Source organism: Lutra lutra, chromosome 7 (genome assembly GCF_902655055.1).
Source record: "Lutra lutra chromosome 7, mLutLut1.2, whole genome shotgun sequence".
Lineage (NCBI taxonomy): Eukaryota > Metazoa > Chordata > Mammalia > Carnivora > Mustelidae > Lutra > Lutra lutra.
In genome coordinates, this window is record NC_062284.1 from 90,481,362 (window position 1) to 90,499,920 (window position 18,559).

The window sequence follows — 18,559 nt, forward strand, 5'->3', positions numbered from 1 at the left end:
CTAAAGAAGAAAATTAAATTGTACTCTTAGAGACTTAAAGTTCACAGAGCTAATAGCACTTAGATTAAATTTAAATGCACACATTTTTAGTTATAAAGGAAGTTACAGTTCCCTTGGTCAAACATCAAAATCATAGACTAGAACGTATTGAAAAAATAATTAACACTAAACCCCTCACCCACACACATATGTGTTGGAGTAGGAATGTATTGCCTATAGATATGTCTTAAGATTTGAGGTAAATTTTCTCATTTATAATCTTAAATATCATATTATAAATTCAGTGATGAAATATACATGTATCTATTTTCCTCATCACTTTGGAAGAGGCCACTCCACAGAGCCACACTCTCAGGGTGCAGGAAAGTCAGTTTGCCTTTGAAGAAGGACCAGCCTAAACCTGGCTGGCTCATTAGAGTTGTCTCATAAAATGTTAACATTAGAAGGTATTCTCATGGCCATCTCTTCCAACCTTAAGCCCTACACAGGAACATCACCTTTGATAGTTATATAGAATGAACCTGTTGGCAAACAGTGAACTCTCAGGCAGACCATACTAATGCAGTGCTATGAAGATAGCGTGCTCCTTAATGTACAAAATCTCCATGAAGTTCTTATCCTTCAGTCCACGTCTCTGACTTTAACACCACCACCTCCCTCCTCTTACAAAAGGTTTTTGAAGATATTGGTCCTGTTTCTTATCATTTTCCAAGATAGTATTTCCAGTTTTAGTTTTCAACCATTTTTCATTGTAGTGATTGGGATTGGCCACGCCTTCTTTGGGAGTCTGTCCCTAGGTATGTTTTGTAAGAATTCAGAATAAGACAAACAGTATTTCAGGTGTGGTTTGACAAGGACTAAATAATTCACTGTGGCTATTAAACTTGTTGTTCTAGGTATTTCTTCTCTATTAATGAATGCTGAAATTGCAGCTCTGAAACTATTGACCCTTAGGACTATGGGGACAATTAATACCCTAAGTGTATTTCATATAAACTCCCTTTAAAGACATATTCTTCACCCTACACTATAATCGTTTAGTTTTTTAATCTAAACATCCTTACCTTTGGCATCATTATATTTCATTTTGACAGTCTTGGCCCATCCATTAAACCTATGGAGACATTTTAAAGTCCCAGTTTTGTGTCAGTCACAGATTCACAGATTTAATAAGCACTGTTTCTTATGTCCTCTTGCAAGTCAATATTAAAATGCTGAACAAGAAAAGATCAAGGACAACAGGGTTACTGTCTAATGAAATAATGTATCTGAAAGCGATTTGCAAACACTGTTTTATATTCATCTTTGGTTTTGTGTCCTTCCTTCTGTTTTATACTTGTCTCTTTATAATCCAACCTTCTGGAGAATTTCTCCTCTGCAGTCTTCATAGTTTAACTCTCCTTCCAATAACCTCTTTACCATCAGAAATCATTTCTAATTGTATGATACAGATTTTGCTTTTAGAACTTTCTAAGTCCTCTTTTCTCTTAGAAACTTTCTCCCCAAGTGTTAATTCCCTGGGGTTTTTAGTATATGATTTTCCTTTGTTTGAGGTTAAAATTCCTTAATTTGTATTTCTCAAATGTCTTGTATGGAGGTGAGCACGGTTGATGCTGTGGGGCACACAATTATCCACATGATATTCTAGGGACTCAAAGAGTTTATAGGCCAATAGGAAATTTGGGGTACACAAGGTGCCATTAGTTGTGAATTATAAGTGTGCTTCTCTCACTTCCATTCTCTTAGTTCTTCTCTGTAGTCGTTAAGTATGGTTTTAAGCCAGCCCTTATCCCCACAAAGAAGTATTCCTTGTGCTTTTAGATACTTTCTATACTCATATTGCTTTTCAGCATATTTGCAGTGTTTTCAGCTCCCAGTCTTCATGTGGTCCTTGGATTGTCTAAGATTGCTCCAAAATCTTTTAAGCCCACTGTGAATCTGCTTCACAGTTTCTCAGTAGTTACTCAGGACTTACAGACTCATGTTCAACTCACTCACTTTAGTCAAATATATATGCTCTAGGGTTTTTATTATAAAGCATGTTCTCTCTCTCACTCTCTTACTCTTTCTATCTCTTGATCCACCTGTATCTATGTACATTAAAATATCCCACCTATGTATATGATATAGTATGCTAATACACACTTACATGGGTATGCATAATCAAAATACTTTATTCATATATGCTTAAAGTATATATTTCTAATATATATATATTATATAGATATTTCTATGATATATATATGTATTTTTAATATAATTTGTTAAGCATTTTGATCAGAGCTTAAAATTGATTAAAAATGAAGAAACAACTACCACCAGCAAAGCACAGAATCCCTGTCCACACTACTAAGCATTTTCTTCCACTCTTAAACCACCTCACATTTACCAAACACCACAAATCTACATTTTCTTTGATTATTAACTAAAAAAGGAAAATATCAGTTAAGAGCAGGTTGAGACTCTACTCAACCTCACCCAGTAGGGTACTCAGCAGTTAGATAAGTTACTGTACCACATTCCTGGTATAAAATCTAACCCCTATCCTGACAATAATGCCGCTGATGCACTCTAGTACCTAAAGCAAGGAGCAATTCAATCCTTTTCATTCACTACTAAATTTAAGTTTTTTCCCAGTCTTTCCTGTGAAACACACTGTAACCCAGTTGTGATTTGATTAGGACCAAATAATTATTATTTTTAAGATTTTATCCATTTATTTGATAGACAGAGATCATAAGTAGGTAGAGAGGCAGGCAGAGAGAGAGGAGGAAGCTGGCTTCCTGCTGAGCAGAGAGCCTGATGTGGGGCTTGATCCCAGGACCCTGGGATCATGACCTGAGCAGAAGGCAGAGGCTTTAACCCACTGAGCCACCCAGGCGCCCAGGATGAAATAATTCATTACAGTGTTAAACTTGATGTTCTAAATAATCCTTTTCTATTAATGAATGCTGAGACTGCAGCCTGAAGTTGTTGGTCATTAAGTGTCACTCTAATGTCACTCTAATCTATGTAATGATATAGCATTACATAGATTCACATGCAGTTGAGATAAGTAATTCAGAGCGATCCCATATACCCTATGCAGAGTTTCATTCCTAATGATAACCTTTTATAGAACTGTAGTACAATATCTAATATTGCAACCAGGGAACTGACATTGAGAAAATCTACTTATCTTATTCAGGTTGTCAGTTTTACTTATACATGTGGATATTTACATTTTGTTTCCTAAATTTTATCACATATGTAGGTATATATGTACACAGTCAAAATACGGAACAGTTCTATTACCACAATTCCTCCTGTTAACCATCTATACTTACCCCCGCCCCTCCCAAGTAAAGCCTCCGCCTTGGGTTGTATCTTACTGAAATACAGCATCACTTAAAATTATTTTCTTGAGTTGTTAACAGGAAATTACAAATGCAGTAATAAAATTTTTAGGTCACCAAGATTCATGTTTTATTTAACTGCTGAACTCTTGCTATTAGAGGAAAGGAATGATTAGTAGTTCTCATTTACAAAGTGACATTTACATTAAGCAACAAATGCTCTAGCGGTGCATTACTTTATTTATCATATGATCCTGGGTGTGTATAGTAATGTGTAAGCATTTTCCTATAGCTGGGTGTATGGTACACTTTTATTCAATAACACAAATAGATTTCCATATTCAATCAGGGTATCTAATTTTTAAATTAGGTTTAACAGTACTGGTGATGAGGCAAGCATGTTTAATCATAACATTTTTTGGATCTCCCGAATATCTATGTGTTTCAAAAACCCATTATCAAAAAATAATTTCTGATTTTATTCTATATTTCTGGTCCAAATTTTTTTCAAGTTATTTGTCTTCATAAAATAGCATTTCTTATATTATACCCTTATTTTTGGAGTAGTCCACTAATATCATGGCTATATTATGCCAAACAATATATTATTATCAAATAAGTGATTGACTAAATTACAGTGAAACCATCTAATTCATTTATTCATCATATATTTTAAAACAACTGGCTTTTTGCATCATGTAGATCAAACATCCAGATGACTAAATGTTTAATTTTTAATTATTTTCAACACAAGGTAAATATAATTAAAAACTAATGAGATCACCTCCTTCATGGTATTTATTTGTACCATTAGAGGTAAGATGGAGAAAGATAAGTAATGATGCTTTTTGGCGGGTTCATAATTGCTCAAGCAGGATCTTTATTTATTTTTTTTTTAAGATTTTATTTATTCATTTGACAGATAGAGATCACAAGTAGGCAGAGAGGCAGAGAGAGAGGAGGAAGCAGGCTCCCTGCTGAGCAGAGAGCCCGATGCGGGGCTCGATCCCAGGACTCTGGGACCATGACCTGAGCCGAAGGCAGAGGCTTTAACCCACTGAGCCACTCAGGCTCCCATCAAGTGGGATCTTTAAATATGAAGGAATACTTAAGATTATGTTACTGCTACCCTTCAAATATTTCAAGGGTTTCTTTAGTGGTTAGTGTGGTAAAACTTAGGGCAAGAACTTGCTGAGGGAAACAAAATTATCACATGCCTATAATGAATTTTACTCCAGGTTGGTACTTTCAGATATATAATACCTTGAAATAATGACAACTTTTTGTAATACTCTTTTTCATTTTAAGAGAAAAAATTGAGTAATATGGTCATTGCTGTGATTCCAATCCAGGCTCGTAAGACTTTTAAAGTCCTGCCTTTATCAATAGTGAGACTTGAATCAAAGTATATGTTCAGACAACTGATGAGCACTTAGCAAAGACCTTCAGGGGAAGAAAATACCACTAGGATCTAGAAGGGATCATGATTCTCCATTTTGAAAAAAAATTCCCTAATAACTTTCTGAGTTTTGCCTATGTTTCCTGAGTTCTTTCAGAATTTAATGTTGACATTCAAGATAATTGTTGGAGGAAGAACCATATTTCTTGGGAATACATGTACATAAACAGTAACGATTGCCAAATTTTCTAAGACTGTGGCAGAAGGCCAACATAGCAACTACTTGGAACTAAGGGACGGATCAGAATTTCTTATAAAATGTTTTATTTCAAGATATTATCAAGTAGAAAAGGACATCTTTGTAAAATCACACCACAAAATTACAGTATTAGAATACCAATCTAAAACCTACGATTTTTGGCATTGTGCTGACCGAAATATATAGATTGAAAAACAAAACAAAAAAAACTCAAAAAACTCAGCACCTTCTTTGTGTTTCTTTACTATAGAATCTTATGATGGTTTTCTGAAATCTTCACTTACAATATCAGATATAAGAGGGCGCCTGGGTGGCTCAGTTGGTTAAGCAACTGCCTTCGGCTCAGGTCATGATCCTGGAGTTCCAGGATCGAGTCCCACATCCGGCTCCCAGCTCCATGGGCAGTCCGCTTTTCCCTCTGACCTCTCCTCTCATGCTCTCTCACTCTGTCTCTCTCTCTCTCAAATAAATAAAATCTTTAAAAAAAAAAAAACAATATCAGATATAAGAGCATTGATTTGGAGTGAGCTAGCCTTAGATTAAGAATCTCAGCCCTTGTGAAATAAATCTATGGTTTGACATTAAGTCCTTAGGGAAAAACAAAAAACAAAAACAAAACAAAACAAAACAAAAAGAATCTCAGCCTTGCCTGGTGCTAGCTATATGACCTTGCCCAGGGTTAGCTGACTTATCTCTATCCCTACTTTTCATAGCAGTGTATAAGAATATGCATTTATTTCATTTGATTCTTGGGAGAATTGGTTTAGATAATAGATGCTTTTTGGAAGCTGGCAGATAATAAGTACTTAATAAAAGGTATTATAAGAAAAGGTAAAATGTTATTAATAAATGATGTGACCATATATAAAAAGAACTTTGGGTTATTAGAATTTAGAAAGGATTGTAGCAGTTACTATGCTTCCCATGCTAAAATGAAGGCATGGAAATACTGTTGATCATCAACCCATTTTTATTGTTAGTATAAAAATTGGAGACATTAATAATACTTTGCTTTTGCTTTATACTACCTCTTTACAATAGAGAGAGAACATAATCAGAGTTTCAATAACAGGATTCTAGACCTAAATATTTTACTTCTAAGAATTTATTATAAATATGTTCACTGATATGTGTATATAAATGTATACAGACATTGGTTATATCATCTTATAATAAAATCCTGGGCATTTGCTAATTTTCAACTGGGACACATTATGAGCAGATTATATTGTATGCATATGATAGATATTCACAGATAGAAATGAATAGGGTTGATGATAGAAAACAGGAGTGATCTTCATGGTTATGAAATAAAAGGAATAGAGCAAAATAGGGAGATGTATAAAAATCCATACACAGACTCACATTCATACATGCATAAAGTGTTTCTGAGAGGATGTTCTGAAATTTGAAATTGGTTTCTTCTAAGGGGTACATGTCTTGCTTTGAAGGGAGATTTGCTTTTGTATTCTTTGTATTTTTATCATGCATATAAAATGTAAAAATTAGCTTAAAATATTCGTGGAAAGAAATAAATAACAAGGCAAACAATAGCTGTCTCAGGATGGTTGGCATATGATTGACTTATATTCATGTGTGTGTGTATGTGGTATATCAGAGTTATTCTCTAATTCTCTAAGATGTATATTTCTTTTGTAATAAATAAAATTTTTAAAGAGATGGAATCAGTTGGCAGATTCATAGAGGTAATTTGAAATTAACTTTATTCCACTTTACTATTAATCTGTGCACTGGTTTTTAGCATTTTTGTGTAATTTCAATATAAACTTTAAGCAGTAGCTTTACTTTTTTTTTTTTTAAGCCCTAAATATCAGCCATCTCAGGACAATATAATCACCTTCTTAAATTTTAACTTTATAAGATTATTCCCACATTTTTACAAATAGAGACAGCAGAAACAATAAACTAAACCCAAATTGTCTTTGTATCATCTTATATGGTTCTTAATAATACCCTTTGGAATTATATTATTCCTCACTTTTGCTTCTGCAGATAAAATAAGTCATGGCTTAAGTAAAATTACAATGCCTTTGTTCATTTCAAAAACATTTTTAAAATGCAGCCTATTTCTGCATTAAAAGTGGTAGTAGTTGAATATTAGTTGGCATTATTATATAGATGTTAGGGGGAAGAAAGTTAAATAATGTGTCCCATAAAGGTAGGTCAGTTATTACTTAGTTTAACAGGACTCTCAGAAATAGGTAGAAATCAACAATCTTCTGACCTAAAGTTAAAATACAAGTCACACATCTGAGTATTTCCTCCATAGACAGAGATGTGTTTAAATAAGTAGATTTTTTTCTTGAAGGAAATACAGGCATTGCAACATAAAACAATTTGCTGCTGTAAGGGCAGGATTTATGAGCTTCAGTCACTGCTGACTGGCCGGCATCATGTGCTGGTACATAGTAGATGATGGTTAAACATTTCTTGACTTTTGTAATTTTTTAACATTAGTCTGCAAGTTGAGTTAATTGAAATGTAAAGAAAATTGAATTATAGATCTTTCTGTTGTTTTAACTATCTTCAATTAGGAGATAAGAAAACGTCTATAGATGGAAGACAGAATGCTGACATATCTGTTGGAATCAGGCCACTAGAGAGCCTTCTTATGTAAATCTGTTTAAATTCTATTTAGTGATATTCCTGGTATATTTTGAGATTGATCACACAGTTCACAGCAACTCTATTTTTCAAAGATACTTTGTAAACATATTTTGATACACTTTTTTTGTGCTTGTCTCCTTTGAAGAGTCCCTGTAACCATTCAGCCAGGTGTTGGGAAGATATGTAGTAGCTGAGCGTCCTTCTGACACTATCCTCAGAATCAGCTTTGGAGATGCTTTTACCCTGTCCGTCTTCTTCAGCAGCCAGGCAGAGTGCTGACTCCTTCACAGCAGTGAGGAACTCTTCTGGCTCTAGAAGTAAGTTGACTACATTCAGTTTGATTGTTGCCAGTGCTTTTAAAAAATAGTTAGAGGAGGTTAACTGGAAATCTTGCAAATTAATGTACAAATTAAAACCAGGATTATTCATCACTGACTATTTCACTTTTTTGACTTTTATCTTTCTGGAGACATAGTTACTACTTTTTATGTTGATAACCTATATCTTTGTGGGGTTTTCTGAGATTTTTTTCAGGATTGCTTCACATGATTATCATGATTCATATTTATAGCTTTGAGACATAGAGAGGGGGGAGATTAAAATAATAATGTTTGCACATGAGCAAATGCATTCAGCATGACCAAATATTTTATTAAAGTTGCTTATCTAATGAATTAAGAAGATGGGATCAAGTCTCTGGTCTTTTGATTCTTAAATATCGAGTTCCCTTTCTATGACTGTCATCTCCAATAGTATATGGAGGGTAAGGGACTGGTGCAGGAAATGACATTTCTCTTGATTCGTTGGCTTACGGAGTGATGTGTTCTCTGTGTCCTTGAAGGAGAGTTTATGGCAAATTATAAATATGCGTACTAAAAAATAAAAGAGAAATCACAGGTAGGGACGTGGATTGAAATTGGGACATGAAGGGATTATACCAGATGCATAATGTAATATTATATACCACCCCCAGACCAGTTCCCAGCTGCATATTTATCTTTGGGCTTTTTAATTACTAGATATATCAGGCAAATACAATAATCATCTGATTGTTTATATTTATAGGATTTGAAAAGTAAAAACAGTATTTTGGGGAATGTTCAGACTTTCCTAGTTCATACTTATAATCCTACTATTTTGCCATTTTTCTAGTTTATTTCATTCAAATTTGATGTATTTCTCTTTTCCCTTCTCCCAAATACTTGTATAGGCATCCCTTGCTTCTCTTAGAATATATTTGTGTCAAAATGTCACCATACAAAATGATTATGAATGCATTTTTATAGACAGTAAAAGTTTGATTTATCCTAGATAATTTATTTTAATTAGGTGCTTGGCAATTAAAATTTCCTTGAAGAGAATGGGTAGAACACACTTAATAATCTTAGTTTTCTTTTACAACATATTACAGCTTCAATATGCCATCAACAGTTAGGTCTATGTCCTTAAGGGAACAGAGAGACTGTTGTTAGGAATTTATTTCTGGGGCACCTGGGTGGCTCAGTGGGTTAAGCCTCTGCCTTCGGCTCAGGTCATGATCTCAGGGTCCTGGGATAGAGGCCCGCATCGGGCTCTCTGCTCATAGGGTAGCCTGCTTTCTCCTCTCTCTCTATGCCTGCCTCTCTGCATACTTCTGATCTCTCTCTCTCTGTTTCAAATAAATAAATAAAATCTTAAAAAAAAAAAGAATTTATTTCTGAATTGTGGTGCTATCTATTGCATACTTAAAACAGGGATTCAGTATGTTGTTGCTAATGTACTCAAAGTAATGTAGGACTACTTTTAAGACATAAACAAATAGGATATATTAATTTATATTGAAGTTAATTCATTACAACTATAACTGTAGCATCAAATAATGAGTCTGACTATGCAGAAGATAGATTACAAATCATTATTTTACTGTAGGTTTTTTTCTGTGCATATTTTATTACCTTGCATGCTTTTTTTACATCATTTATTCATTTCTTTTAAAAATTCCTTTCACTGTTTTTGTTCTTGTGCTTTTTATTGAGTAAAGCAACTTGAGGGAGACATTTCAGATTTTTCCAGGTTTTGCTTTTTTTAAAGAAGTGGAGGACCCCGACTAAGCTTGAGTTGATTTCACACATTTTGAAGATACAGAGATATATAAGGTTTGTTTCTTAAAGGCATCCCCACAAAAGCCTACAGAGATTTTATATGCCTGAACAATAAATTAGATACTTAATAAATTTTTGTTTTCCACAGATAAAGCGACCTTTCTAAGTAACACGTTTGACTTTATGAAAGCTGTTAACATAGGAAATATATTTACTCACATAGATTCTCTAGTGTAAATCACAAGACTAGTGAATTCAAATACATTTTCATTTACTAATGACTATAATCAAGGCCAAAGGATTTACTTAATTAACCTGGCAATAGAAGGCTAAACAGAAATAATTTATATATTGAGAAGGACTCTTCTGAGTTAATGCTTAATTCAATTTTTAAATTACCAGTCCATTAGTCTGTAGAAGTAGAACCTCCTTTTCCCTTTCTATTTTTTCTTTGGAGTAACATTAGCCTGAAAGTCTTGCATGGAATTAATCACCCTGAAATAAGAGAAAGTAAATACATTCCTAATTAGGTTCCTCAAATTTCAAATAGCTCATTGAAAATTCATAGCACATCCATTAAAATCCCTTTAAAAATAAATGGAATACTAGGAACTTTCTTAGAAGAAATAAAGCATGGAGAAGAAGTAAAATAATGAGGCAATGGAACAGCTATTCGTTACTAGTATAGGACAGTTGAGGTAGTGGTGGTTGTTATGATGCTTATTTTTCTCACTGTGGCATTTTCAATTAGTCTTGGCCAGTAAAATAGTACTTTTGTCTGTTTCTACTGTTCCTTCTTGTTTAACTAAAGCACTGTGATAAAATTAAATAATAAATAATATCCGAACAGGAAATGTGAATGTCTGTCTAAATATATACATATGTATATAATTTACTATATACATAGCAGTAATGATAATCTCTCTAGAAAGCTAATATGCCTTCTAAATATTAAGTATTCTTACTGATATTAAATATATAATATATAATATTTTTATTTTTCTGGAACAAATTTCCCTATGTTTAAGACTTGTAAATTATCAACTCTGATAACATTAATGACAGTGACTTAACCACTTATCATAATAATCAATATATTATCATTTGATACTTTCCAGTACTTTTGAATATATATTAACTTCTTTGATTCTTATATTATCTCTATGAGGTAGTTTAACAAATAGGCTCTCAACCATATATATATATATATATATATATATATATATATATATATATTTACATTTAATACCTTTGGGTATATATTTATATACGTGAAATTATCTTAGATGCTTGAGCCATAAAAACACAGATGGAAGGGGCCCCTGGGTGGCTCAGTCAGTTAAGTGTCTGACTCTTGATCTCAGGGTCATGAGTTTAAGCTCCATACTGGGCTGCATGCTCTGTGTGGAGCCTAGTTAGGGAAAAAAAGAGAAAGAAAACAGAAGGAAAATTAGAGATATTGGGTAGGAAAAAAAGTAATATGTTAACTATGAATGCTAAAATGGTTAATGTATTATGTTCAATAGCCCTGAAAGGTAGAGCAAAGAGGAAATATGTTATCATGCAGTGCTCATTTTAAAAAAGAAGAGAGAGTAAAATTCTCAAAGGAAATTCTAAAAAGAAAAAAAAAAGGCAGACTTTGAAATGACTCTCACAAATACATGCATTCAGTGCCAGTCAATTCCAAATTAATTATATCTAATTACCTAAGTGCCTTAAATTTAACAATTTAACATGTTGCTAACTAACCTCTTGGTCATCTTGCCAAATACTCTTTTTTTTTTTTTTTAGATTTTATTTACTTATTTGACAGAGAGTGATCACAAGTAGGCAGAGAGGCAGACAGAGGGAGCGAGGGAAGCAGGCTCCTTGCTGAGCAGAAAGCCCAATGCTGGGCTCTATCCCAGGACCCTGAGATCATGACCTGAGCTGAAGGCAGAGGTTTTAACTCACCGAGCCACCTAGGCACCCCTCTTTTTGATATTCTTGAGCTCCAAAAATATCACTGTATACCAGAGAAAATAGGAATCATCTTCTTTCCCCTTCATTCTACAGATTCTATCACCTAATATAGTCAAATTTACTTGGAAAAATTTTCTTGAATTTATCCATTTCTCCATTTGGGGCCATTAGTACCCTGGTCCCAACTACATATTAATCTCTCCATGGGGCTAGTCCAGAGGCTTCCTAAATTATCTGCTCACACACTTCGATGCACCAATTCTGCCTATTCTCCATAGGCAGGCGGAGAGTGTAATACAAAGTACAAACTGACATGTCCTACCTTTTTAGAGACTATTACTCTTAGAATATAGACAGAATTCCTCATTATGGCTTACTATGCTCCAGTGGTTTAGCACTTTCTAATTGTCCCCAATTTATTTCACACGGTGCTACTCACCTTTCCTGCATTCCAGGTATAGAGGTCACTCAGTCCTTCTTCCACATCATGTGACCTACCCCCAAAGTCTTTGCATGTGGTTATTTCTTCCTCAACAGATCACCATTCCCAACTCCTTTTTGCCTGGTATCTTAACACAGTAGTCTCTTCCTGAAGGTAGCCTTTCTTGTTCTGCCTGACCCGATCATGTCCTGTTACCATATGGTTTCACAGCACTGTATAACTGAAATTCATTGCAGGTTTATGTCTCTTCGTGCAGTTATCTAATGTTGACCTCCCTTTCAGAATATAAGCACTATAAGGCCGTGATCCATGTCCATTTTGCTTATCATGGAAACCTCTTTTTATTTTTTAGGCACTATAAACATAGGCCTAGAGCCCCTCTCCTCCTTCTCCCCAGCACCGCCCCACTGTGGGGATTTCAAGGACATCAAATGTAATAAAATTTTTAAGCATCAATGATGAAATCTCTTCGTTTTGGGTTTTCTTGATGTCAAAGTTTGACCCAGTTTTATTGCAAGCTTGCCATTCTCAGTTGGTATTTACTTTTCCAGTGCCTTTATACTGCTACCTTCTCCCCTTCTTAGTCTTGGCTACATTCCTCAAGGTCTTAGTTTCTGATAGATAATGGATCAAGACCCTGCCCTTATTGTTATGAAGCAGGTAGAAATGAATCCAATTGGAATTTTTGTTTAAAAGTAACTATAGATCAGTAGGCAAGATAAAGGTAGTACAATGCAAAAATAACTACCATAAGATAACTAATGATGGAAAGCTACAAATAGTCTTGTGAGCTCAGTGGAAAAAGAAGTTTTTCCATCTGAGATTATGCAAATATGCTACTTAGTATAAGTAGAATTTTAGCCTTAGAGATAGGTTTCAACATTGGAATATTGTTAATGTGCTGATGTATTGTCTCACTTAGGTAAAAATTCCAGAAGCTAGAGAGATAATGCACAGTTCTCCCAAAAGCCCTTAAGTACTGACACCAAAACTAAAAATGTCTTAGCTGGCAATACTTGATGTAGAAAGGCCACTGCTCTCTCTGTCTACTGTTAGTGTCAGCTCTGTGGGTTGCTAATAGTTCTTACTGTGATACTATACTATACAATATACTATACCATAGTTCTTACTGTGAAGTGCCCTGGGATGAAGTCGGAATAAATGTTTTGCTTTAGGAGGTGGTGATTACTTTACATTTAGGACCAGGAGAGATTGATGTCATGTGGAGAGTATTCCTGGCAACTGACATTAAAAGTATGGCAACAATCTTAATTGAAAAGCATTGGCTATGAAACTCATAGGAAAAAAAAAAAACAATTTGTACAGACTTAACCCAAGTTATTATCCCAGTTATTGTGATGACCACCCTGTTTCATGTCTAGTTAACTTCCCTTGTATCACTGTAGGTTGCACTGGGGGTATTTTAACATATGTCAGATTTAGAATTCTCTGGGTAAACTGAGACATGTCAGTTTACATCTCGGAGTGTAGGAGACTTTATAGCAAGGAAAACAATTGGGGGTACAAAGACTTCATTTAGAGAAAAATCTATGATTTACTACAGCAAGAAACTCACAGACTAGAAGAATCTGTGTAGCCCACACTGATTATAAACACTAACTTAATATTACTAATGACTTATGAAGGGGAATGCACAATGAAATTATAGAACTACATAGAAAGATGTGTGAAAAAAAAGTTAGGGACTTTGTAGACATATCAATACCAGCTGGAAACATTAATAGTTTAGGAAAACCTAGGGATTTGATTTTGAAAAGTGTTAATTTAGAGATCTAAGACAGTTACCTTAGATTATATGGTTTTGACACAGAAGTATTTAATATCTAGAATGTTGGAGAACCCTGAAGATATTTTATCACCCAGAAGTGATAAATAAAACACACCAGTTGGGAATGTGGACAAGTAGGAGGAGATAGATAGGTTAGTCTCAAATGATTACCTTTTCCATCATCCTTATTATATAGGTAAACCTGAATGATGACTGTGAATTGGCAGGTAGTAGCTTAGTTTCATTTGTCTAATTAATCTTAAACCTTCAGTCTTTAGGAATATTGAAGGTGTAATTTACTTGACATACAAAAGCATTTTCCCCCTATATTTATACAAAATATCAGGAGCATAAGATTTGGCAACTGAGGTAAAAGTTTTGTTGCTGAGGTGAAAGCAACTTTTTAAGGTGACTGTTCGTCTTAGTGTTAGGCAATTAATTCTAAATCCATAATAAGAATTTGGCTCTCTTTTTGATCACTTGCATGCAAATATGGACTAATGTTCTAAAGCCTTAAGTTTTAACATACTGTTTAATATCTGAAAAACAAATAACCTTTTAATACCTGCTTACTTATTTATGTCTTGAAGATAGAGTTCCATTACAGCAAAATGAGGGCCTTTTAGATTATTTCAATACCTACCACAGTAATGACTTCAATGCAGAAATAATCCACAGTTGAAAACATACATTCATTATTTATAAGGAGACAGAAAAAGAGAGTAAACTTTTTATAAGGAGAATTCTCTACTTAAAAGAGATGACTGAAAAGGAAGTACTGACAAAAATTATATGTAATTGTATATAATTTTAATGTAATATTTTCACTTAAGGTTATATTTTGGAACATTTTTCAATATTTCTTATATGTATCCTGAAATGAAATGGTGAAACTTAAAATTTTAGGTCAGGGTTAGTTAAAGAATGATTCTGTTTAATAACTATAATAATGATGAGATAGACCTATGGCAATCATGGATTTTGTTGATGTAGTTATATTCAAATGTCTCCAGTCTGGAAACTGGTATCCAAGAATGAGTCACATAATAGTGAGTCCAGCAGAAATCCAACATCTGAATCATTTCTTGGGTTTGTTCTCTATTCATCTTAATATGTAAGCAACTTTTATTAAAGGTATAGAGACATTCTTTAAAATCCTTTGGTAATGCTTTACTATGGTTTGTGGGCAATTTCTCAGTGGTTTACCTGATTTCATTTGAAGACAAAATCCATATATATGACTTCTTGTGCAAGGGTATTCGTGTATAGGGATCTATAATATCTCACTATGGATCATAATGATAAATAAGTAAGATATTGAAGAAAATATCTAATAAGAATCTAGCAATCATCAAGTCTAAGTCCAGCTCATCTTTCTCCAGTCTTAGTATTATCTTTATAGTTATTTTTGTCACATGATACCCACATGAACAAGTAATTAGACCTCAGAAATTATCAAGTCTTTCCTCTACACCTAGGCAAGTATTTTGTTGAAATGGGTTTTTTTAAATGCTTTTGTTTCTCAGGATATTTCTTGAGCTACCTTCAAAAATAAGTGCAGACATTAATAAAATAGAAACTTCAGTCTATAAGACATACCATGATATGAAAAAGTCTAATTAGTCTACTCCAAATAAGCCCAAAGACCATTTATTTATACATTTTGCAATGCGCTTTTATGCAAAATACTCATGTGAAACAGCCGATCTCAGGGATTTACTTTAAAATTACACATGTTGGGGTGCCTGGGTGGCTCAGTGGGTTAAAGCCTCTGCCTTCGGCTCAGGTCATGATCTCAGGGTCCTGGGATCAAGCCCCGCAGGCTCTCTGCTCAGCAGGCAGCCTGCTTCTTCCTCTCTCTCTCTGCCTACTTGTGATCTCTGTCAAATAAGTAAATAAAATCTTAAAAAAAAAAAGAAAATAAGAATAAAGCTGAAAGTAATTCTCATCAAAATTATACAAATTATCTTGTATCACAAACCCAAATAGGTAATATAATATGATCTCCAAATTGTGAATTCTGGAATTTATAGAAGGATCTCATGCAAGTAAAACATTAAAATAGCATAAATGTACATACAAAAAATTGAGAACTATTCCATGTTCACAGAGAGAAGTCAATATAGTCAAGATGTCATTAATTCCCAATTTGATATGTAGATTCAATTCAATCTCAATCGAAATACTAGGATGTTATTTCATGAATATCAACAAACTGACTCCAAAGTTCATATGGGGGGGCACAAGACACAGAATAGCCAACATAATATGGAAGAATAAAACGTTAGGGGACTGATGCTACCCAACTTTAAAACTTAACTATAAAGCTACTTACTATAAAGCTTCAGTAATAAAAAAGGTGTGGGATTAGTGAAAGAATAGTCAAATAGATCAGTGGAACAGAGTAGAGAGCCCAGAAACGGATCCCCATAAATATAGTCAGCTCATCTCTGACAGAGGAACAAAAGCAGAACAGTGGAGCAGAGAGTCTCTTCAACAAACAGTTTAGGAACAACTTAACATACACGTGTAAAAAATGAATCTAGACACAGATCTTAAAAACTTCACAAAACTTAACTCAAAATGGATCAGAGCCCTCACCAAAGGATGTCTACAGATGGTCCAAAAAAAAATCATATGAAATATGCTCCACATCATGTGTCATCAGGGAAATGCAAAGTAAAACAACAACGAGCTGCTATTTCACACCTTTTAGAATGGCCAAAACCTGGACCACTGACAACGCAAGTGTTGCTGAGGATGTAGAGCAACTGGAACTCATACACTGCTGGTGGGAATGCAAAATAGTACAGCACTTTGGAAGACAGTTTGCCTGTTCCTTACAAAATGAAACATACTCTTCCATAAGATCCAGCAATCATCCTTCTTGATATTTGCTCAAAAGGCTTAAAAACATATGTCCATACAAAAATATGGACACAGATTTGTATAGCATCTTTACTCATAATTGCCAAAACTTGGAAGCAACCAAGATGCCCTTCAGTAGGTGAGAGGATAAAGAAACTGTACATCCAGACAATGAAATTATGCAGGACTAAAAAGAAAGGAGCTATCAAGCCATGGAAAGACATGGAAGAAACTTAAATGCCTATTAGGTAGTGAATGAAGCCAGTTTGAAAAGGTTACATCCTGTATGATTCCAACTACATAACACTCTGGGAAAGGAAAAATTACCAAAACAACAAAAAAGTTCGGTGGTTGCCAAGTGTTTAGGGGTATAGGGGTAAATAAAGCATAGAGGATTTAGGGCAGTGAAAATACTCTGTGTGACGCCTTAATGATGGATATCTGTCATTATATATTTGTCCAAACCCATAGAATGTGGAACACCAAGAGTGAATGAAAATATAGACTATGTATGGGTTTTTCGGTGATTATGGTATATCAAGTTTCCATTCATTATTTTTAGCAAATATCCCATCATAGTGGAGATTATTAATAACAGAAGAGTGTGAGCCAGGGAGTAGATGAGTAATTTCTTCGCCTTCCCCTCAATTTTGCTATGAATCTTAAACTGCTCTGAAAAAATAAAGTCTTAAAAAAAGGGGGGGGGGCATATAAATGTATCCACAGTTTCATTGTTGAACTTTCTTCTATGTTTCAGTTTTAAATAAATTCCTTATATATTATGAGATATTACTACATATGTAATGCCCATATTTGATATGAAATGGTTTCTCATTCTCATATTAACTTGTATTTACTTGGTTTATTAATAAAATTGAGAATCTTTGCATGAGTTTATTGGTCTTTCAGATTTCCTTTTTGGTAAAGTCCATTGTTAATTTTTATATTAGGTCGTGTTTTTCTTATTAGATTATAGTAGTTTTTTAAAAATGTATTTTGCATTCTAGTCTTTTGTGGATTTCTTGAGTTATATAAAATTGCCCCTAATCTATGGCTAGTGTTTTCACTTTAATGATGTTTTACTGTATTCATCAAGGACTAGTTAAGTTCAGGAGTTGAGGTAGGAATTACGTTTTTTTCTTCCTAAATGAGACACAAACTCATAAGATAATGGGTAATACACAGCTTTGTTATAATGCCTGCACCAGACCCTTGACGCTCAAAAGGGCATAAGTGGGGAATAATATTTAGCTTATATTTTTTACCCACTCAAGAGTTGTTTATATACACTAAAGTAAAAGTAGAGTAGGGATTATAGAATTGTTGCTACAGCTGGCTGGTCCCCAAGGAAACTTGACCCTTTCCCATCCAGATAGGGGAAGCAGCACCTCCCTCAGAGAGTCTGCAGGTACAGTAGTGGTGATGTGGATGAGATTATGTTGCCTCAAACTGTACTGAGGAGATGGCCATTAAATACCCTCTTTTATGGTGTCAACTGAGAGTTTTCCTACATCGTACTTAGTGTAGGTCTGTGAGCAATCTGGGGCTTACCTAGTAATCCAGAGATAATTTTTAAATATAAAGCTGCCACCACATTTAACATTTCATACATAGGATGGATCTCTGAATTCACTGTATTTTATTGTCATTAAGTTTTCATCAGATTTTTAAAAATATCTAATAATTACAGATCTTAATTTTAAGGGACAGTACAGTGAGAAAGTAAATAATTTTTACAAAGAGGAATTTGAATGAAGGATCCCAAGCTCCAAGAAAGGGAATGTCCCCAGCAAGTC

General features: G+C 34.2%; 1 protein-coding gene across 5 annotated transcripts in view; it reads left to right on the forward strand.

Annotated features, from left to right (window-relative positions):
* LRFN5 (leucine rich repeat and fibronectin type III domain containing 5) overlaps positions 1–18,559 on the forward strand; it is a 248,489-nt gene that overhangs the window by 106,078 nt on the left and 123,852 nt on the right. For all 5 annotated transcript variants that reach the window (XR_007128953.1, XR_007128954.1, XM_047739214.1 and 2 more), the window contains exon 2: positions 7,767–7,938. The gene's annotated coding sequence lies outside the window, so the exon portion shown is untranslated. The remainder of the gene's footprint in view (positions 1–7,766; positions 7,939–18,559) is intronic.